Raw genomic sequence first — 22,547 nt, 5'->3', positions numbered from 1 at the left:
GAAGAAAACCTTCAAGGGAGTGAAGTTGAGGAATTTGATCCACTGGGCTGTTAACAATGGGAGAGCTGCAAGGGGGCTGGGCTGGGGCTTTCCTGATGGGTGAGGTGAAAAACAAACATTTTCTAGCTGTCATACTTCCTATTCCAGAATCTCTCAGACAGTCTCCAGCTGGGCAGCACACAGTTGTCCCCATCTCCCTCCCATAGGTGGGAGCCACAGCTCAGAGAGGGACCAAAATGGGCAGTCGCAGCACCGCACGCCTTCTGAAGCCGCCCTGACCGTGCCCTGCACTGTCTCCTTCTCCCCAAGCCTTTGCCATCTCTCCTGTGGCCAGGCCTTGTGGACGCTTTCCGTATTTTCTGGGAATCGCCAGAACTTTGAATGGGGAGGAGGGAGGCTGCTTTTTTTTCTGCAGAGGAAGAAAGCAATATTGGGGAAGGATTGAAGCCGCACTGCTGTCATTCCAAAGGGCTCCAGAGGTTTGTTCCCCAAAGTTCATGGGACCAAAGGACGTGCGTGGTCCCAGCACACCACCCTGTCTCTCAGATCTAACCTGGAAGTGACAAAGAAGACCCCACTTCCTCCTTGGGGGTAGCAGGACAGAATCAACAGCAATCTGGGTTCCGCCCCAACCTAGGCTCTCAGCTCAGAAAGCGTTCGTGGAACCAAGACCCTGGGAGGCCAGGGAGAAGGGGAGAGAATGAGGGATGACGTCGCAGAGAAGGTGACCAGGCCAAATCTCGGCCGGTGGTCTGAGTGCATGAGCCCGGTCAAGCCCTCTACTTCAGAGCCTGTCAATTCACTCGACTCAACGACCTTTACTGAGTTCCTGGGTATGCCAGTGTTCTAGGCTCTCGGGGGACGTCAGAGTGAACAAGAGACGGACCCCCGCCCACGTGGAGCGCACATCCCTCTGAAAGACAGCAAGAAAGCAAGCGCCCCGCCTGGCCCTCTATTCATCCATCTGCTCAACACTTGCTTATTAAGGGCACTGAGACTGAGACGCAGTGATGATCACCCCAGACACAGTCCTTGACGTCCTGGAGCTTGTCTAATGGGCAAGTCAGATCCTAAACCTCAAACCACACAAATAAGTATGCCACTGCAAACTGTGCTGGCCACGATGAAGAAGCTATGCGGGGTAGGAACAATGGCGCCGGCTTCCGTGTAGCAGAGAGATCAGGGCACGGGGCGTGAGGGAGAAGCCACCCGGAGGCATTGCGTGAGGCCAGGCAAGAGACGGCAGAGGTCTGGGCCAAGCGCGTGGGCGGGGAGCGGAGGGAAGTGATCAGGCCGAGACTCACCTTAGATACTAGGTGGAATGCGATTGGCTATGAGGAAATGGGGGAAAGGTCAAAGTCAAGGATGATCCCTGGTTTTCCGCTCAAGCAACCTGGTGAATCCTCCTGCTGTTCATTGGGGTGGGGCAGGTTGGGAAGGCACAGAATAGGTTGAAGGGGAGGAGATCAAGCTGGCCCTTTCTGTTCCCCCCCCACCCATCCCGCTTCCAGTCCCTGGAAAGAGAATCTCTGCTCATCCCTTTGCCTTATCTCCTCCTGAGACTAATGACTGTGACCTAGAGAACAAAATGCCTGGACAGTGGGACCCTCTGGCCCTACCTCAGTTACATCAGGGAGACAGGGAGGCCGGCAGCCAGGACCTGGTGCTGCGCCTTGAATGCAACACCAGGTGCACTCCTCATGTACGGCCCTCAGAGGGCATTAGTGTCACTGCTGTGTAGACGGGAAGACTGAGCCACCTGCCGTGGGTGCCGGGAGCCCAGGGTTCCCTCAGTGAGTGGGTGCTGCTTCTGTCTTAGCTGGTCCACAGAGCAGCAAGGAGAGACCCAGGAGCCCCAAATCACTTGATCTGGGACAGTGAAGTGTATCACATTGTTTTCTTTTGCACTAACTGAATTAACCTCCTGGTTTGGTTTTTCTCGGATAGATAATAAATTCAATTTGTACTGAATGAATGTGTGAGAGTGGCAGGGCTGCCTGGACCCAAGTGAAAGTCAGAACAAAAGAGTGTTTTGCAGTGAGGAGAGAGGGTACCCAGACGAAGGTGGTAGCAGCCTGCATCCCACTCCAGCGAAGCTCCTCGGCCGAGCGAACAGGAGCCTGGGCGGGTGGCCTGGGCCAGGGGAGCAGGCAGGTGCCACCTGGGGGCGGGCTGGGGACTTTGACAACCACCAGCGAGAAGGAAAAAGAGAGGAAAGAAGAGGGAAGAGAAGAAGGATGTGCAAGGAAGCAAAAAGGAGAGCAGAGAGGGGAGGGGAGGGTGGGTGGCATGGGGTGGGGGGAGCATCTGGGTCTGAAGAGCCCAGAGGTCAGATCTACAGGTTTAGGACGAAAGCCCGGCTGAGCAGGCTGTCACAGGTCAAAGGGACTCCAAGGAAGTGGAGATAGGAACAAACCTACACGGATGAATTTTCCCGAGTTCATCTGCGCTCCAGTAAAATTCACCTCGGCGCTCTCATCACCAGATGACGATGGACAGGAACGAGTGTACTGAAGGAGAACCCAAAAGCAGGTTTAGACCAGAGGGATGGCCCTTCCCCTGCTCCCCCCATCCTTCTTACCCCTCTGGTAAGGCGCCAAGGAGGGCACCAGAGGATGAAAGGTTGGTCGACGGGGTGGGTTACCTGCTTCCCATCCCACCTTTGCCTTTCTGGCCTTTTCATCCAAAAAGCTGATGGCAGCAAGTAGGATTCCAGACACAGAATTCTTTATTCTCTTCAAAGAGAAGCCGGCTATAGAAACGATGGTGGAACATCTGACCTCCTCCGTATGAGGACTCCGCTCTGGCCCCTGACCCGACTCATCTCTCTTCTGGTAAGTAGACTTGAGAGCCCCCAGGAAGTCCCAGGAAGATGGCCATCTGGGCCTCAACCTGAGCATGGGCTGGCAGACACAGCCAGGGATGCCCAATCCCTCCCAAGCTTCTCTCCACTACAAGGACCTGCCTTGAGGTCTAGATGGAAGAAACATCTGCTTCCCGGAGGGCCCTCCACTGGCCTGAAAGGCCAAGATTATGCTGCTAGCATGCAATGTAGGGAGGTAACAGCCAGGTTTCCCAGGAGCCTCCAAGCTGCAGCCCACAGCTGTGGTGTGGCCCCCAGAGCCTGCTGCAGGGCAGGGTGAGCAGGAGTGGAGATGACCCAGCCTGAGGTCACTGTGATCCTTTTCCAGGAGCCCCACCAGCTCTGTGCACAGGCAGCTGCTGCCTGCACAGCCCCACTCCCCTACTGACCCCAACTTTACAGCAACCCGGGACCTCCGGGGATGTGCACGCTCCCCAGATGACTCTCAGCTCACCCTTGCTGCTGCCGCAGCGGAACCTCGGCCTGGGTCTCTTTCTTCCCTGCTGAGGGCGGCAAGGGTTCTGAGGCAGAGTTATTTATCACTAACAAGTCCCCAGAACGAGAACCCTCCCAGCCTGAGGCCTCAGCGGAAGGAACCCTGAGGGAAGCCAGGACTCCCAGGCAAGGCGGGGGTAGGGCCTCTTTCTCAGGTAGGTGTGGAGCAGAAGAAGACATTTCTCTGGGGCCTCAGTCAAATAGGGGTTCAGAAAGAGAGATCCTTACTCAGGGACCTGGTCCGGAGGCAGAGAGGATCCATGTGGGGAGTCAGGGCACCGGGAGCAACCTCCGGCCTGTGCTCACTGCCCATCCTGGGCAGTAATTAAATGAGTCTGAAGGCCAGAGTGGCTGTAATTGAGAAATTTCATCTTCCTCCCATCTCAGACATAATGAATTACACAAGGACCAAGGTCTCCCCAAGTGTCATTAGTCAACTATTCTGAATACCCGCCTTCTCCAACCAAGCAAGGCCTCTAACCCCTCAGAGAAACAGGGGCCTAGCTGGGGCTGGCTTCTACGATAGCGCTGCCCAGTAGAACTTCCTGCAGTGATGGATAGGAGGCTACTGACCTCTTGAAACGTGGCCAGTGAGAGTGAGGAACGGAGTTTTTAATGTGATCTCATTTTAATTAGTTTAAATTTAAATAGCCACATAGTGGCGGCTACCATATTCTTACCCAATAAGGTGAAAGCCAATGACCTCAGGGAAGAACCTTCTCCATGCCTTCCCAGCACTGACACAAGGCCTCTTCTCTAAGTGATGCAGCACAGTGGCGCTGCCCGGGGGAGGGGGGCATGTTTTATCCTCAGAGTATCAGGGCTACTTCCTTCCGGGAGCCTTTATAGGCACGCGGCGGCTCTAAGAATCATGGAAAATTAACTTGGATGGGACCTTGGACATGGTCAGATCCAAATCCTTTGCTCTACTGATGTGGGAATTCAGGCCCGGAGAGGTGAGGCAGCTCGCCAAGGTCACAGAGGAAGTTGTAGCAGGGCCATCAGAAGCCAGGTTTGACGTCACTGCCCTACGACCTCCCTCCCTCCCTGGACTGCCTCTGAACACCCGTGTGCTCTCCCTGACGGCCACACTCTGCCCTCATACAGACTGGAGCTTCTCAGTGAGGAAATACACAGCCCCCGATGAGGGTGCTGGGGAGACCCCACGGGTCTGACGATGGGCACAGAAGGCGGGCTGGACAGATGAGTCTCCCGGACTCAGACCCTGCTTCAGGCCCTCTCCTGAGCCGCCATCCTCAGGGGATGCCTAGGCCAGCCCCTGAGGCACAGTCAGCACTCAGCAGAACGAGTGAATGAAAGGAAAAATGAACAAACTCAGGGCCAGGTTTGGGCACACCCAGGGATGCACAAGCCCAGGGAAAATGACCTGCAACCCTGGCTCAGAGTCCTAGAGGAAATCCTGCCCACACTGTTTCCAGGTACAAGCTTTGAAATGGAAAAGTCTCCCCTTCAAGGAATTTTGGCACCATCTACACTCCCAATACTCAGAGATAGAGCCTCTCAGGATGCCCGTCTCCAGCTTCCCAAGCAGACCTTGTGGTGGCAGAGCCTGGGTGCCCGCGGCCAGGACAGAGGCCCTAAACCAGGTGTTGGTAACCTAGAGTCCCTGCATCCTACGGATCCCCGTCTGGGACACTGTTAGCAAATTTTGCGTGTGCGTGTGTGTTTGTACCCTTTTCTTGGGAGAGAATCCACCTCATTCTATCATACTCTCAAAGAGGCCATGACACCCAAAATCAATTTTGGAGGTTGGAGAAATGATCAGCCATTGCTCACAGAACTCCTCCTCCACAGAACAGGATGTTCCATGGCATCTCAAAGTCAACACTTGTAAGATGAGACCCTTGTCCCACAAGAACTTCGCTCTTTTCATGAATAGTATGTCAATCCACTGAGTCTTCAGGCTGGGGATTCCACCCTAAGGCGGACTCCCAATACCTGGTCAATCACCAGGTTCTATTGATTCTTCGGCACAGCTCTTAAGTCCATCCTCTTTTCCATTCCTCCCACCTTGACCTGAACCTCACGGCCCCCCGTCGCTGCCCAGCTGCTCCGGCCTCTCAGCTCCAAACCAGCCTTATGTTCTTACAAAACTTCAGTTTTATGTTATGACTCATCTGCTTACAATATCAAGAATTGAGGGTGGGAAAACCATGTGTCTTGAACCTGTGTCATAAGCCAGTAGGCAAGAGAATAGAAGGTAAAACAGAAAGACCACAAGCTTGGGAGCCAGACCAACCTGGGTTCAAATTCTGGCTCTGCCTCTTCCAAGTTATGTGTTACTGAGCAAGTTATTTGAACTCTCTGAATAGCAGTTTTTACACCTACAAAATGGAGGAATAATAAACACCTTCCTTAAAGAAGCACTGTTTCTTGTGTAGTGGTCAAGAGCTCTGCCTCAGAATTCGACTCCCTGGGTGCTAATCCCATCTTCCCCAATTACGAGCTGTGGGACCTTGGGCAAGTTCCTTAACCTCTCTGTGCCTCAGTTTATCTATAATATCAGAAGATAATAATAGTACCTACTTTGTAGAAGTGTTGTGAGGATTGAGTTAGCGTGAAGAGCTCAGAACAGTGCCTGGCACGTAATAAGTGCCAAATACATTTTCGTTATTATTATTATTATTATTTTTGCGGTATGCGGGCCTCTCCCTGCTGTGGCCTCTCCCGTTGCGGAGCACAGGCTCCGGACGCGCAGGCTCAGCGGCCATGGCTCACGGGCCCAGCCGCTCCGCGGCATGTGGGATCTTCCCGGACCAGGGCACGAACCCACATCCCCTGCATCGGCAGGTGGACTCTCAACCACTGCGCCACCAGGGAAGCCCCATTTTCGTTATTATTACCGGTAGGATTTGTGGTGATACTTAAATTCTCTGGAGCGTACAAAGCACCTTGCCCACTGCCTGCCAAATAGTCGATGCTCAGTAGGTGACAGCATCTTTCCCTTCACTAAAAATGTGCTGAATTAGCCTGTTTTAAACTCGCGGAGTTCACATTAGTGACAACATATCCAAGTGGGAACATTCCAGCAGAAGCAGTTAGGAGGAGGAATGAGGCCTAGAGGGACATTGAAGGAAGAGGGGGATTTGGGGGTCCTCTGATTCATGGACTCACCCAAACCCCAAGGAAGGGCTGAACGTCCCCCTCTGTCAGCCAGTGTAATAGTGTGATCCAAACTCAGGGTGGGAGGCAAGAGGGCCGAGCTCCCCTGCTGTGCAGTGAGGGCCCTCCTGTGGGGACACAGGGGGCTGGGGGTACAAACCTCCCTGCCTCTGGACCCCCAAGACCTACTGGACAGCAGCCTTCCCAGGAGACTGCTAGAAAAGCCGCCTGCGTCAGCAAAGACCAGGAGAGGATTACTGCTCCCAAGAAAGGTTAGGGGTGGGAGCTGGGCTGGAGGTGGGAAGGCAGTGCCAAGGAGCTCTTACCCAGGGATCAGAGGACGCTGGTGGGAAGGGAGGAGCTCAGTGCACGGAGCTCCCACGGCCTGCCCCACGAGGCACAGCGGAGCCTGGCGAGGCCCACCATTCGACTTCGGAAAACCCTGAGACATCACGTTGCCTTTGGCTGTTCCCCCTCCTCCAGGGCCCTGCCAGCAGTTTCAGGCTTGGAACAGCTACCAACCAGCCCTGGGATATTGCCTTAGCTTGGGAAGGGCCCTCGCAGCCATCAGCATACTTGATACTCACAACGCTCCGGTGAGAAATCTATAATCCTACCCCCATCCTGCAAACGAGGAAACTGAGGCGTAGAAGGTTCCATCTGGAACGTGCCTTGTTCCAGCCTGAAATCCTGGTCCCCAGCGGCTCTGAACTTCCGGCTCTCTGTACCCTCACAGAGCTGCCTCTCGCTAAACCTCTCTTCTCACCGGCAGGGACCCTGGACCAGGTTTGCACAGCGAACTCCTGCCATTCGCCGGCTCCTGTTCCCAGGCCAGTGTCCATCTCTGTCTCCACCGCAGGGCTTCCTCCCTGGGTTTGAGGAGGGGGTGGGAGGGGGTCCGGGTTAGCGCGGGCACAGGACAAAGCAGCCAAGCCTCTCATGATAAGGAAGAGCTGGCGGTACATTATGCACACATTTGTGCGTTCTGAGTATCACAGAGAGAGAAAGAGGCACATAAATTAAAGTGGCCAACTTGTAGGCACACATGCACACTGGCCCGGGCAGAAGGCTGGCTTTAAATGGTAAAAATTAGCAGCTTGAAACAGTGAAAAACCTCAACTTTGCCTCAGAAAGATGCAGGGCAGCTTCACAGAGTTTTATGTGGCCCATAAATTAGAGCTGAGAAAGGGCCTCTGCAGCATTCCTCGGGACAGACGGGGCTTTCTGCCGTGCAGATACGCTGTGTGGCAGCATTACAAATGTCCCAAGCAGTTTATATACAACAGCACAGCGTGAGTTTGCTGGGGGAGATTGGAGCTGGTAATTGCTATTCTAAAACTGGCCTTGTAAGCTTGAAGAAATGTTTTGAGGGGGGAAAAGAGCCAATTTAAGAGCTTTATAAAGCCATAAATGCCTTCCGAGCAAACCAAATGTAATCTATCTAGGGAGACGGGTCACCCCTCAACCCCGATGGCAGACCCCCGCGGTGCTGCTGTACGGCCCAGAGAAGTTACCCTGAAGGCCCCGCCGCAGCAAGTGGGTCACCTGTATGCAGACAGGGGAGTGTCCCAGATGGCCCGGGTGCCTCGAAGTCACCTCCCCGGGCAGGGCTGCCATCAGGCTACCTGAGAACAGCCTTCCCATCCGAAACCACACTCAGCTACTTTCTCTGCCAGCCAGTGTTATTTCCTTTCCCCCAACAAACAGGACCAGCTGGCCCTGGCTTCCTACGTGCTGCCCAGGTGTCCTACCTCCTGTGGCCCCTCGGAAACAGGGAGGGGCTGGAGGCTCCAGAGACACGGCCTTGGTTCCACCCAGAGAGAGGGGCTTTGTGAGAATTAAGTTAGGAAATGTACGTAAAGCACCTGCCACACAGCACTCCGTAAAGAGTAGCTATTATTACTTTATGGTTGCTGTGACTTAGGGGAGGAGCAAGTGTGCCCTGAGCAGAGGTACCACCTTCTCCAGGCCCAGCTCCCCCAGGCTCCCGGCTCAGGTAGAAGGACATCACTGAAGAGCCCGGCCAGCAGCACACGGGCATGGACGCCGCCCGGCTCCCCGGGGAAACCGTTCCAGCGCCTGTTTCCTGACTTAATTCGCCCTTATCTCCCCCAGATGCCTTCAGACACATTCTTTCTCCGCAGCCCCTGCCCTCACCTTGCACGTGATGCCAGGACCCCAGATTCCTCTGCTAACCCTGATCATCAGCTCAGAGCCTCTTCACGCCCCGAGATGTACGAATGCCCGCAGGTTTAAGGCTAGAAAAGCCGAGACCTCCTGGAATAGAAGCGGCCAGATCTCCTGCTCCCCCGCCCTCTGTCCTCACCCGCCAGCCTCCATCTCACGGCTCTTCCACAGCGCCCTCCGCCATGATAATCCCACTCTCTTTTCGGGTGTGAATATTTCCTAACGGAAAACAAAAGCCATAGAGTGCACAACTACCCGCGTTCCATCGTGTTTTAACAGCTCTACTGATGGCAGGAAGCACCACACAGGAGCCGTAGAAATGGATTCAAGATTAAGCTTCCAGTGAAATGTGTTTTTAGTTATATGTACGTTCATAGTTGTTGCGACACCTTATTAAAGTTGAAAGCTACATGTAACGGCATTACCGGTGGCCCTTCTCAACACCGCTGAGGTCAGGTTTCCTTACGGCCCAAAGCAAATGTGACCCAGCCGCCTCCAAGCAGGCAGCTCCCGTGACCTCTCTTAGCCCTCCTGAGCTTCCCCCCACCCCCTACGCCCCGCACCACAACTTCTGAAAGGCGGGTCTTGGAGCTGAGACATTCCTCTAAGGCTCTGGCAGGTGGCTTTGCTGTGACAGACATCTCACAACCCCAAATCAGGAGACTGAAGGCCTTCCTTGACCCACCCCTCCCCCAAGACTCTTACCTAGGAACAATCTTGGCCTAATTGCTGTCCCCCCAGATTATGCCAAGCAAGTCTCTGGGAATTTGCTAAGACCATGTCATCCTCCTGGTTTGCTCACCTTCTTCGCCTCTGCTTTCTAAAGGCCTACTCATCCTCGGAAAGGGTTGTAGTCCATTCACAAAATAAAATCAACACACAGGAGGTAGGCTGCTGCTGCGGACGGTACAGCCGTCCTTCAGGATCCACAGGGGATTGGGGCCAGGATCCCACAGATGCCAAAACCCGTGGATACTCAAGTCCCTTAGGTAAAATGGTGTCGTATTTGCATATAACCTACGCACATCCTCCCGTACACTGTACTTTAAATCATCTCTAAATTACTTATAATACCTAATACAATGTAAATGCTATGTAAATAGTTGTAAATACCATGTAAATGCTATGTAAATAGTTGCTGGCATGTGACAAATTCAAGTTTGGCTTTTTGGAACTTTCTGGATTTTTTTAAAAATATTTTTTGATCCGCAGTTGGTTGAATCCACGGATGTGGAACCCACAGATACAGAGGGCCTGCATTTGAATCCTGTATGTGCCGTGTGCATAGCTGGGTCACCTTGAGCGAGTCTCTTGACTTCTCTTGTCTTCATTTTTCAGTTCATCTACAAAATAAGAGTCTGAACTACGTGATCATAAGGGTCCTTTCGGTCCCAGGATTCCTAAATGAATACCTGCTAAGGGTTTCTGGGAAGTATTTCTTTTCTACCTACCAGGCACTTGGTGCCAAAAGGAATAAAAACATGAATAAGACACGGCTCCTGTCCTCAAGGAACCTGCAATTGCATTGCGGAGAAAGGCCTGTGAGAACAAAAAGTGAAATTACAGCAAATACTTTAAGCCCCCGTGCAAGAGAGCAATATATGAAAAGTCATGAGGCAGTACATGATTAGACGCCAAATGAGTTGTGCAGCAATAATTGCTCTAGGCCAACGAGTTCAGAGGAGGAGAGAGCACCAAGGGACAGCTGGTCACAGAACATTGTACTGGCGAGGTGGGCAATGACACTGGGCCTGAAGGACACATGCACGGGGACGTGCATCTGTGGGAACGGCTGAGCTTGAGCCCTTCGTTAGCAACAGTGGTCTCTAAAGGGCAGGGTCAGGGGACAGCGCATCAACCAATGAGAGTGGAAATGAGATTTCATGCAGAGACACCGAAAGGGGAGCACTGTCGACAAAAGCAGAGGCTGGGCTGCAAAAGGTTTTAAGTGCCAGGCTCAGGGGCCTGAACTGTGTGCTGTACCCAAGCAAGGGGCCAATGAAGTGAGCACGGAGCACGGCATTTTGGGGGGATGAATCAGGCAATGGTTTGCAGAGTGGACTGGAAGTGAGAGGAGTCCAGTAAGGAGAGCAGAGAGAAGGCAACTCTAGCAGTCCAGGCAGAAGTTGACAGCAGCTGAACCGGGGTGGTGGCAGCGAAGATGCAGTGACAAGCCAGGCACGGAGAAGGATGAGAGGACAGCCTTGGCCTCCGAAAGTTACAGACTGGCTGATCAGTTATTTATCACCCGAAATTGGACACTTTTGACGTGAAAGGGGAGCCATTACAGTTACACTGGGACAACAGACTTAAGCCAGGACTGTCCTGGGCAAACCAGAGAATGAAGGGGGGTGGTGGGGCTGTGGATGGACTCCAAGGTTTCAAGCCTACAGGACAGGAAAGGCTTGGGAGTTGACAGGGATAGGTGGGAGGATGGCGGCATAGAGCGACAGAGAAATGAGGGATGAGAGGAGTTTGTTGAAATTGAGCGGCCAAGCGGATTTTGAATCCTTTAAAGACAAGAACTGCATCTTAGCTGAATGATCACACAGGTATTTTGCTAAATCGAATCGAGACAATAAAGACTTTTTGAATTTAATCTAAAGAGGACTGATGGCTGGAGGAATAGGAGGCAGGGCTACCCTTCTCCCCTTGGTTTTGTTTGTTGTTACGTATGTCTTTAGAATTTCAATAGATGTGCCTCTTGGTGGGTTTGTCCCCGTAGCCATCTGCAGTCCAGGGAAGTCTCATCAGGAACTGATGATTCTAATGTGCTCTGAAAACATAAACGGGGCATCGAAATGGCCAGCAGTGGCAGGGGACTCTCAGCAAATCCTGCTCCAAGCAGGATAGAAGAAGCAGGGAAGTAAATTCACCATGTCCCTCTTCCCAACTAAAATGCAGAAAATGAGGCCAAAAAAAAAAAAGAAAAAGAAAATTCAACCTAAAAAATCAAGAGAGCAAATTTGCAGCCTTCCCCTGCCCTTGGCTAATGTGGACTTTTGTGTGAAGACTCAGAAAACCTAGGACTTTTCTACAGGCTGTTGCACTGCCCCCCACACAGGGATTCTCTATTCCAGGATCATGGCCGCACTTCTTCCATGGCAGACACACAAGTCCACCAGTTGGGTCTTATAACACTGTCCAGAAGAGGATCTTACAGACATCCAGTGACCCAGAAATCTGAGGCAGAAACATCAGCTATGAATTATCCAGGAACGGGTGGCTGCAGTTAGGTGATCAAGCTAATCTCCCTAAGAGTGTTGATTACGACTGAGTTAACAATACAGGGTTTGGGGTAGGACGAAGGTGCCTGACCCAGCACCTCTCCTCGAGCTACACAAACTGTGGTCCTAATCCTCAGAAGGGGTTCCCTCTTGGAATCTCCCGATGGAATCAATTCCACAAGTCTCTCTAGCTGATCTGGCAACACCAACATCATGACAGAAAGATGACGTTGTGGCTTGCAGTGGCCCTCAACTTCTTTCCGCTGCACACCCCTGCAGTTGACAGCAAGCCCTGTAGTCATGGTGAATCGCTGCAGCAATGACTCCCTACTGGGAGCGGATGACCTCTGAATGAGTGATCAGTCAGAATGGGCTGAGGGGTGGCAGTGTCTTTGAGAAAGCCTTCCACCCCTCCACCCCCGGGGAGGCTCTGATACACCCACAAAGAAGAGCAGCCCTCACTCTCTTTCCTTGAGAATTACTGGACAGAAAACAAGTCAATTTACAAATCAAGAAAGTCACCATATATACCCAACTTCCTTTGAATACCTACCAGCTTGTATGAATGACCTCACTCCCTTAGCCTTCATTTCCTCACCTCTGAAATGGGAGAGGTAATAATAAAAAGCCTGTTTCCATGGGCTATGGTAGGATCAAATGACGTAATGAAAGTGCCTGCAATATTGTAGGAACTTAACAATTTGGGGGGTTTTAGTTCAACTGACATTTTAATAGTGTGATTAGTGTTGCCATGAAACTGATATTTTCTAATTATTGGGTATTTGCTCTGAACAAGGCTCCAGCTATGATTCTCTGCTATACACTGAACGTTTGTGTGCTCCCAAAATTCATATGATGAAATCCCAATCCTTAATATGACGGTATTAGGAGGTGGGGCCTTTGGGAAGTGATTAGGTTATGAAGGTGAAGCCCTCATGAATGCAAACAGTGCCCTTATAAAAGACACCCCAGAGAGCTCTCTTGCCCCTTCTTCCATGTGAGGGTACAGCAAGAAGACAGGCGTCTATGAACCAGGAAGTGGGCCCTCCACAGACACCAAATCTGCAGTGCCTTGATCTTGGTTCTCCCGGCCTCCATAACTGTGAGAAATAAATTTATATTGTTTATAAGCTATCAAGTCTACAGTAATTTGTTATAGAAGCCCCAAAAGACTAACACATTCTCCTTCAGGAGAAATCCATTTATTCAGTAATAAAGCAGATAGTTTCCCCCATCCCCACCTGACCCAGGGCCCTAGGAGAGGTCCATCAGCAAAAGGGCAGTGGACACCTAACATCATACTCAATGATGAAAGACTTTCCCCCTGAGATCAGGAATAAGACAAGATGCCCACTTTTACCACTGCTATTCAAAATGTATTAGAAGTTCTAGCCAGAGAAATTAGGTAAGAAAAAGAACTAAAAGGCATCCAAATTGGAAAGGAAGAAATAATCTATGTGTAGATGACATGACCCTATATATAGAAAATCACAAAGAATCCACAAGGAAGCCACTAGAACGAATAAATTCAGCAAAGTTGTGAGATACAAGATCACATGCAAAAAATCAGTTGTGTTTCTATACACCAGCAATGAACAATCTGAAAAGGAAATTAAGAAAGCAGTTCTATTTATAATAGCATCTAAAAGAATAAAATACCCAGGAACATATGTAACAAAGAAAGTGAAAGACTTTTACACTGAAACCTAAAAAACATTGCTGGAAGAAACTAAAGAAGACCTAAATAAATGGACAGACATTCCATGTTCACGGATAGGAAGACTTACAATTGCTGAGATGTCAATATCACTCAAAGCAATCTATAGGTTCAACACAATCTCTTTCAGAGCTCCAACAGGCTTTTCTACGGAAAGAGAAATACTGATTCTCAAATTTATACGGAATTGCAAGAAGCCCTGAATATCCAAACCAATCCTGAAAAAAAAAAAAGAACGAAGTTGGAAAGCTCACATTCCCAACTTCAAAATTTACCACAAAGCTACAGTAATCAAAACAGTATGCTACTGGGATAAGGATTAACATATAGACCAATGGAATCAAATCAAGAGTCCAGAAATAACCCTATACATCAATGATTAATTGATTCTGACTAGGGTGCCAAGTCCATTCAACTGGGGGAAAAAGAGTCTCTTCAACAAATGGTGCTGGGACAACTAGATTTCCACATGCAAAAGAATGAAGATAGACCCCACCTCATACCATTAACTGGATGGATGAAAAATCTAAAGTTAGAGCTAAAACCATAAAACTCTTTTGAAAAAAACCATGGAGATAAGTCTACACGACCATAGATTTGGCAATGATTCTTAGATATGTCAACCAAAGTATAAGCAACAAAATAAAAGTATATAAATTGGACTTCATTAAAATAAAAACTTCAAGCCAGTATTTCCTCAGATGCCCCAATAAACCGTTGCAAGGTAAAAACTAATAATAAAATAAAATAAAAACTTGTCCATCAAAGGACATTACCAAGAAAGTGAAAAGACAACCTACAGAATAATAGAAAATATTTGCAAATCATATATCTGGTAAGAGTTTGATATCCAGAACACATAAAGAACTCCTACAACTCAACAACAAAAGGACAACTCATTTTTAAACTGAGCAAAGCACTTGAATAGAAATTTCTCCAAAGGAGATATATAAATGGCCAATAAGCACATGAAAAATGCCTCACCATTAGTCATTAGGGAAATGCAAATCAAAACCACAATGAGATACCACTTCATTCCTGATAGAATGACTGTAAATAACAAAAACAAAAAAAACACCAGAAAATAACAAGTGTTAGTGAAGATTTAAAGAAATTGGGACCTTTGAGTTTTGCTGGTGGGAACTTAAATGGTGCAGCCACTGTGGAAAATAGTTTGGTGTTTCCTCAAAAGGCTAGATGTAGAATTACTATATGGCCCAGAAATTCCACTCCTAGGTACATACCCCAAAGAACTGAAAATAGGGACTCAGATACTTGCAGTATTATTCACAATAGCCAAAAAGCAGAAACAACCCGTGTCCCTCAACAGATGAATGAATAACAAAATATGGTACATACATACAGTGGAATATTATTCAGTCATGAAAAGGTATGAAATTCTCCTATACGCTATAACACAGATGAACATTGAAAGAGCCAGTCACAAGAGGACAAATATACTATAATCCACTTGTATAAAATATCTAGAATAGGTAAATTCATAGAGATAGAAAATAGATTAGCGTTTACCAAGGGCAGAATAGACAGCGGAATGGGGAGTTACTGCTTACTGCGCACAGAGTGTCTGTTTGGGGTGATGAAAAGTTTTGGAAATAGATATGGAGATGTTTGCACAACATTGTGAATGTAATTAATGTCACTGAATTATACACTTAAAATGGTTAAAATGGCAAATTTTATGTTATATAGATTTTACTCAAAAAAGGACAGTAGAGGGCTTCCCTGGTGGCGCAGTGGTTGAGAGTCCGCCTGCCGATGCAGGGGACACGGGTTCGTGCCCCGGTCCGGGAAGATCCCACATGCCGCGGAGCGGCTGGGCCCGTGAGCCATGGCCACTGAGCCTGCGCGTCCGGAGCTTGTGCTCCACAACGGGAGAGGTCACAACAATGAGAGGCCCGTATACCTCAAAAAAAAAAAAAAAAAAAAAGGACAGTAGAAAAGATAGGGTGTAATTATTTGATTTCTCATGTGAAACTAAATTGAACCCAGGGAACCTAAACAAAGAGAAAAACCCAGATTGCTTTCAACCTTGAACTCAATAGTTATAAATGCCCATGGGCTTTGTAACAGCCTCTACTCGGGCTGAGACACGGGGCCACTGGGCACAGAGAACAGTGAACAAACTCCAGGAGAGAAGGACGAGGGGTACTGCTTGCTTTCTGCAGAGGTGCTGGAATCCAGTACCCACAAATGGAGTGAAACGTGACAAATGTTTGTTGAGCACCTCTTATGTGCCAGGTGCTGCACACACAGTGGTAAACAGTGAGTAACCTGCTTGGAGCCCTGGCCTGTGCTCAGCCGCCAGGATGTCTTTCTTCATGGTTTGTTTCAGGTTTCAAATGAAAGTACTGTATGGATAGAAACGCATTATACGGGTGTGAGATGGTGTTGTTATCATCACTGTTAGCACTAGGGATTTACTGGGTCTTCTTGGAGGATGCCAGCCTAGCCAGCCTCCGACTCAAGGCCAGGGAAAGCGATCGGATGCTGCTGAGTGTGGGGAGGAGAGGTTCCAAGGAGAGAGCAGGGAACAGCGGTCAGCACGTGCAAAGTTCCGGAGGCTCAGGTCGCTACCCCACGAGGAGCCCAGACCACAGGCTCTACTCCCCTGGAGAAGGCTGGCTTTTCCCCCTCCAGGCTGGCCGGCTCAATGCCCTACCACGCAGTAGGGTCTTTCTTCGATCATTATATTCCTCCGCGCACGCCCTTGTTTATGGCTCCCCTTTCTCTGTCTATTCAATCCTCCCCAACCTGCAAGGCCTGGCTCGCCGGAGACAGGATTGCTAACGGAAAAAGTTTACATGCAGATGGGCCCGGGTTCTGATCCAAACTGATCAACTGGGGGGCGTGGCCTTTGCCATATGTAAAAATAGAGGCAGTCATACCCACATCCCAAGCCTGCTATAACGTAGTAAGTGTCAAGGGTTTGGTACTTCACCCACCTCTTCCATCAAGTCTCTCCCGACCCATCAGCCCTCTTATCTCTCCTTCCTCTGAGACACTCTTCCCTGTGTCTCTCATTTGGTAATGAATCCTCTCTGTCCTGGGACATCTCTTGTGATGATCCAATCTCAAGTATTGCTATGTAACTCCTCCAAAATTATTTAACTTTCCACGTTTTCATGCGTCTCTCTCCACTCAAACTGTAATCTCCTTCACGTGGAGGCCAAATCTTATCAGCTTCGTTTCCCTCCCTGGTGGCTGGCACACGGTGGGTGCTAAATAAATTGAAAACAGATCTGAGGCAAATGGAGGGGCCACAGGCAACAGAGGAAAACCTCACAGGAAATAGAGCATGTTCGGCTCAGAGTAATAGCCCATTGGCGTTCTCTGCTCTGCGTGAAACCGTCCCCTGCCCATACTGGCCCTTCAAGAACACTCCATTCCTCGAATGAGTAGAATGAGCCCGGGGCTCATCAAGGTCAATGCTAGAGTGGAAATCCAGGCAGGTAGTTGATCTGAAGAAAATCACCTCTTTTTGTGAATTTTAGAATGTCTTGTAAGTAGTGTTTATCTTCTTTGTTTCGTCTGACCATTAAAGAGTCACTGTAAAAAGCAATTCATTAAAAAAAAGAGAGAGAGAGAGAGAGAGTCCATGTCCCATGAGCATGGCTCGCCCTGCATTAGGGAGAGGTGGGCCAGGAGGAGGCTGCAGTGGCCGGGGTTAGCTGGCCAGGAGTTTAAGATGTGTCTCCAGTGATCCACAAAGCAGAGGACTCACTCTCGGAAAACATACGTGTCACATGCTGCAACCAGCAAGTACCATGTCCCTTGGAACTTAAGGGACTCCCAGCCCATGGGGCCAGGAAGCCCTCTGTGCACGGAGCTGGGAGTGTCTAGGCCACAGCCACTCTGAGAGAAAGGAAGTGGCTGCTTCTCCCCGTCCCACAACCAACACTGGGAATAAAAGCAATGGCTCGGATGGCTTAGCCCATTATACGTAAACCTAGCAGGTGCCAGGAGTTCTACACACATTAGGCCATTGGAGTCCCAACACAACGCCATCATGGAATTATGATAGTCCCCAGTTTTACAAAAGAGGACACTGAGACTCAGGTTAAGATGCCTGGCCGAAGTCAGGCTGACAGTACGCAGCAGATATGGGATTTGAACTCTGGTCTGGCTGAAGCCAAAGGCTTTTGTCTTTCAACTAGGCCTTCCAGTGACTTCTGCTATTGCTGGGAGATTCAGAAGCCAGATGGAAGGAGCAAAGGGACAGCCTTTAGTGGGTGCATGAGGCCACGACATCCTCTCTGTCTTAACTGACTCTTAGGGTGACAAGCTGCCCCAGAGCCTGGGACCGAGGGGTCCGCCTGGAATTGGGACTTTCAGCACTAAAGCCTAAACACAGTACAGTCCCCGGCAAACCGAGATGGTTGGACCCCTATGACTGAGGCTTTCCTGTGCCCTGTGGCTCCAAAAGAAAGCAAATGTCTTTTCAGAATGCAAACATAGCTGAAGGAAAATATTGATGGCTCCCACTCTGAGTAGGGGGATAGCTTTAGGCCTGCCCCCCCCCCAGCACAGCCCCAAAGGGCCAGGTCACCAGGGCAAAGAAACTTGTCTGTGTCCCAGCGCCAGCCTAAGACCAAGAGTGGCCAGTCTGGGTGGAGCTGGGGCTCGAGGGGGGTGGACAGAAGAGCAGAGGTGCTCAGTACCTGAAGCCCTCTGGACCAGATTCTTTGGACACATCTCCCCCATCAAATGCTCACTACAACCCCATAGTTGGGGGATTTCTAGCCCATATTTCAGACAGAACAGCCACCATCTTATAGACCATTTAGAGGATCTTCTCAGAAGTTCGCCCAACATTTAAGAATCCTGAATCCTGAGCATCTTGCCCTCAGATCTGCCTAGATCTAAGAATCTGGGCAGAATCCTCGAGACACAAGCCCATGGGGAACTGTTTCTATGGGGAAGGAGGGCAGGTCACATCAGGCCCTCTTCCCAGCCCTCGCTGGGCAGCTGGTAAAGGAACTCACTCGTGTCTGCTGTCCCCAAGTACATGCATCAAGAGAGGAGGAGACGCATCCCCACTGCAGGGCCCTCACCAGGCCCTGCTAACCACTGTTCTCATCCATATGAGGACCGAAAACCAAGAGGGCAAAGCATCTTTCTGACTATCCACACACTCCTCTTCTGATTCAGGCAGCACCTCCTCCAGGAAGGCATCCCTGACTCCTGCAGCCACAGCGAGACCTCCTCCCTTGGCTTCATACAACCTCCCCGTGATGTGTCACACATTCCTGTCCTGTGCTATTATTTAACTTTATAAATAAAGAGGACGGACACTGGTGGGAGACAGCCTGGGTTCAAATTCTGGCTCTCCCACATACTAGCTGTGTGACTTTGAACAGGTGGCTTAACCTCTGTGTGCCTCAGGTCACCCAAAAGTGAAGGCAGCAGGGCATCCACCTCAAAGAACGGTTATGAGAAGTCAATCAACTATAAGGTGTAAAGTGTTTGGAAGAATGGTATGTAGCAAGCACTCAGTGAATGTTTGCTATTATTCTTCTTCAAATATTAATATCGATGCTACTAAAGCATTGTCTCCCTAGCTAGTTAGTAGTCTAGTCTAGTTAGCTAGACTGGAAGTCTCTGGAGTGCAGGGCCAGAAACATGCTTCTTGGCATTATTCCCCATGTTAGGCAGACTTGCACCAGGTAAGAGCTATATAACAATTTCCTGTGCACTGGCCTTTGCAGAAGACTGACAGCCCATTCATTTTACTTCCTAGTTCTAGGGAGAGAAGTATGTCTGCCTGTCAGTGGCCAATGGCCACCTTTACCAACACCCCCAAGAACGACCCCAAAATGTCTCACAGCGAGATGAGCAGAAGCAACAGAGATTTCGGAATGAACTTATGGCCCCTGAGGCCATGTGACCCCAGGAGCAGAATTCATGGAAGTCAAGGCCCTCTGGCCATCCCCCACACACCCCCCAGAAGTGGAGGCCCACAGAGCAAACCTCTCATCCCCCAGGAGCTGTGTCATGCAGAAAAGTCAAAACTTTGTAGAAAGAGTCCTGGAGGGAATCCCAGAGGCCTCAGTTCTCATCCTGGCTCTGTTCTGTGTGATCTTTCACAAGCCCCTTAACCTCTCTGGGCCTCTGTCTGGTCAGCTGTTAAATCAGAGAGTTGTTCAGAGACTTAACTCCTCCCAATCCCGACATTTCAGAGAAAGGAAAAAGCATCTTTTTTTTTTTTTTTTTTTGCGGTACTGGGGCTTCTCACTGTTGCGGCCTCTCCCATTGCGGAGCACAGGCTCCGGATGCGCAGGCTCAGCGGCCATGGCTCACGGGCCCAGCCGCTCCGCGGCATGTGGGATCTTCCCGGACTGGGGCACGAACCCGCGTCCCCTGCATCGGCAGGCGGACTCTCAACCACTGCGCCACCAGGGAAGCCCGGAAAAAGCATCTTTGAATGAACCTAACCTAACAAATCATTTCTCTGCAATCAGTTCCCCTCACTCATTCATTCATTCCACAAACACTGACTGGGCTTTTTTCACTATATGCAAAAGCACTATTCTGGATTACAGCTGTGAAAAAGAAGAGACAAAATCTGATAATTACAGGAGAAAAATAAAGGGGGTAGGGAGAGCCAGGGATGGGAGAAAAGGGACTTCATTTTAGATAGGACCTTCAGGGAAGGCCTCAGAGAGAGGATGACATCAGAGCAGGTACCTGGAAAAACCAAGGGAGTGAGTCAGGCAGACACCTGGGAAAGAGAGCCCCAGGCAGAGGGAAGAGCCAGTGCAAAAGCCCTGAGGGAGGAGCATGCCTGACCCCTCCAGGTACCACAAGGTGGTGGTGGGGGGGCGGGGTAAGGGCGGCTGGAGCAGCGAGGGAGGAAGACAGCGAGAGGAGCTGGACTGGGGAGGTGGGGATTCAGCCACAGTGAGGACTTTGGCTTTTATTCAATGATGCCTCCATATCATTGAGGCTTTGACAGAAATGAATTTGACACTGTCCAGTTATATGATGAATTTGTTCATTTTTCGCCTCTCCACCACGGACCTGCAATCTATTTATGATGTTTATTATTATTACTTTCGTTTCTGTTTCTCTTTCCAGGCCTATAACCAAGCTTTAGCCTGGTCTCCACATCAGAATTTCAGCCTGGGTCGTCCCACCTCTCCTGAAGGTGCTGCCTGGTCCAGATCAGGCTCCTGTGCTCTTTCCCAAGCTCTTCCAAGGTGTCCCTCCGACCTGTCAGTCTGCCCTGTCCTCCTTGCCATCCATCAACCCCTTCCTCTCTCCCCAGGGCCTTCACACCGACTGTCCCCCCCCCACACACACACCCTGGAATACTCTTTGCTTCCTTCTTTATTCACTTATGTCCTCCTCTCCCTTCAGGTCTCAGCTCAAACTTCTCTTCCACAGAGACCCTTCCTTGCTCTCTCTAAATAAAATCTCCTATTTAAATGCTCTCATAGTTTCATGTTCTTCCCTTCAAAGCTCTTGTTACACGTGTTTTCTCAAATTTATTTGTATGACTTTTTTTTTTAATTAATGCCTCTCTTCTCCATCCCCCTGTAAACTCTATCAGGATAGAGGCTATGACTGTTTTTGATCCTTTCTAGCCCAGGCACCAAGACAATGCCTGGCATACACTCAAGGTACCCAATAAATACCGGAAGAATAACTGAATGACAGAATAAATGAGTGCCCTAGGCCCCCGGGTTATTGGCACCCTGGAGGCACAAGGCCAGACCAGCTCAGGCCTCTTTGGAGGCCCTGTGGGCGTGGTCAGAGCCCTGAACTCAGTGGGGAGGGGGCAGGCTGGGAGGGGAAAGGACCTGAGCCCACAGAGCCCCTGTGCCCACGCTGGGCACTTACCTGGGTTATCTCATTTCATTGTCATGGCCGCCACTTGAGTTGAGAATTACTATCCCATCTTACAGCTGAGACAACTGAGCTCAGGAAGTAAGTTTCTCTAGGTCATATTGTAAGCCTGTCTATAGTCAGACCTAGTCTTTCTAATTCCAAAGTCTATGCTCTTTCTGCTCTGCCCCAACGGCACTGGCCTGGGCAGTTTCTAACCCAGCTTTGCCACTGATTTCCTGTGTGACCTTAGGCAAGTTACTGCCCTCTCTGAGCCTCAATTTCTCCATATATAAAATACAGAGGTTGGAATAGATGTCTTATCCCCTTTCCAGTTCTGAGATTTCTGAGACGTTAAGATTCTATGCTTCTAAATTTATAAACTCACATAATGGGTGCTAAAGTACCTAGCTCAAGGTCAAGCACATAGCAGATACTTCATAAGTGTTCATTCCTCCCTCCCATCCTCTCAATTCCCTGTTTCAAAGAGTCCCTGCTTTGCAGCCCTCCCAAGACCATCTATGCTGCCCTGGTTACCCCAGGAGCCCCAGAGTACTGCGCCTCCCCGCCACTCTCCTCGCCCCACCTTCAGGAAAGCCTCGCAAGCTCTGACATCCATGCCTCCAGCTGTGCTCCCCAGAGAGGCCACGCCTCCTTGCACCCACTCCCTCCTGCCTCCTGAAGGGGAACTCTGGTCTGCGTCCAGCACTGTAGAGAAGGAAATGGTGGGAAAGGAACCCACGCATCCTGAGCACCTAGTACCAGAGACTAGACCAGGCTCATGGAACGCCTGCAAAGAGCCTTTGTCCTCCCCATTTCACAAAAGGGAAGAAACTCAGGCTCAAGGAGGTTAGGAAATTGCCCAAGATCACACATCCAGCCTGTGGCAGAAGCAGGGCTTAACCCCTACCTGTCTAACCCCGAGGCAGATACACCTTGCCAGCCCAGGGGATACCGAAGCCTCGGGGCAAAGGTCCATCCTGTACCACCAGCTATTCCCTTGCAAGCACCTTTTTGTTCACATCTGTGTAACTTTGAATTTACAGCCCTAGTGACTTAAGCCCATCAATCTCTGTCTAGCTGCCCCCTC

The 22,547-nt window shown here is 50.0% G+C and overlaps 1 protein-coding gene across 8 annotated transcripts in view; it reads right to left on the bottom strand.

Moving 5' to 3' along the window:
• PKNOX2 (PBX/knotted 1 homeobox 2) overlaps positions 1 to 22,547 on the bottom strand; it is a 305,084-nt gene that overhangs the window by 224,128 nt on the left and 58,409 nt on the right. The window contains exon 1 of one of the 8 annotated variants that reach the window (XM_060160701.1): positions 2,421 to 2,442. The exons of the other annotated variants lie outside the window; for them this stretch is intronic. The gene's annotated coding sequence lies outside the window, so the exon portion shown is untranslated. Of the gene's footprint in view, positions 1 to 2,420; positions 2,443 to 22,547 lie in introns of those variants that run through there. 8 annotated transcript variants of the gene reach the window in all.

This window comes from Lagenorhynchus albirostris, chromosome 9 (assembly GCF_949774975.1).
Source record: "Lagenorhynchus albirostris chromosome 9, mLagAlb1.1, whole genome shotgun sequence".
Lineage (NCBI taxonomy): Eukaryota > Metazoa > Chordata > Mammalia > Artiodactyla > Delphinidae > Lagenorhynchus > Lagenorhynchus albirostris.
The sequence above is the reverse complement of the archived record's forward strand: the minus strand, read 5'-3'. Positions and strand labels throughout refer to the sequence as shown.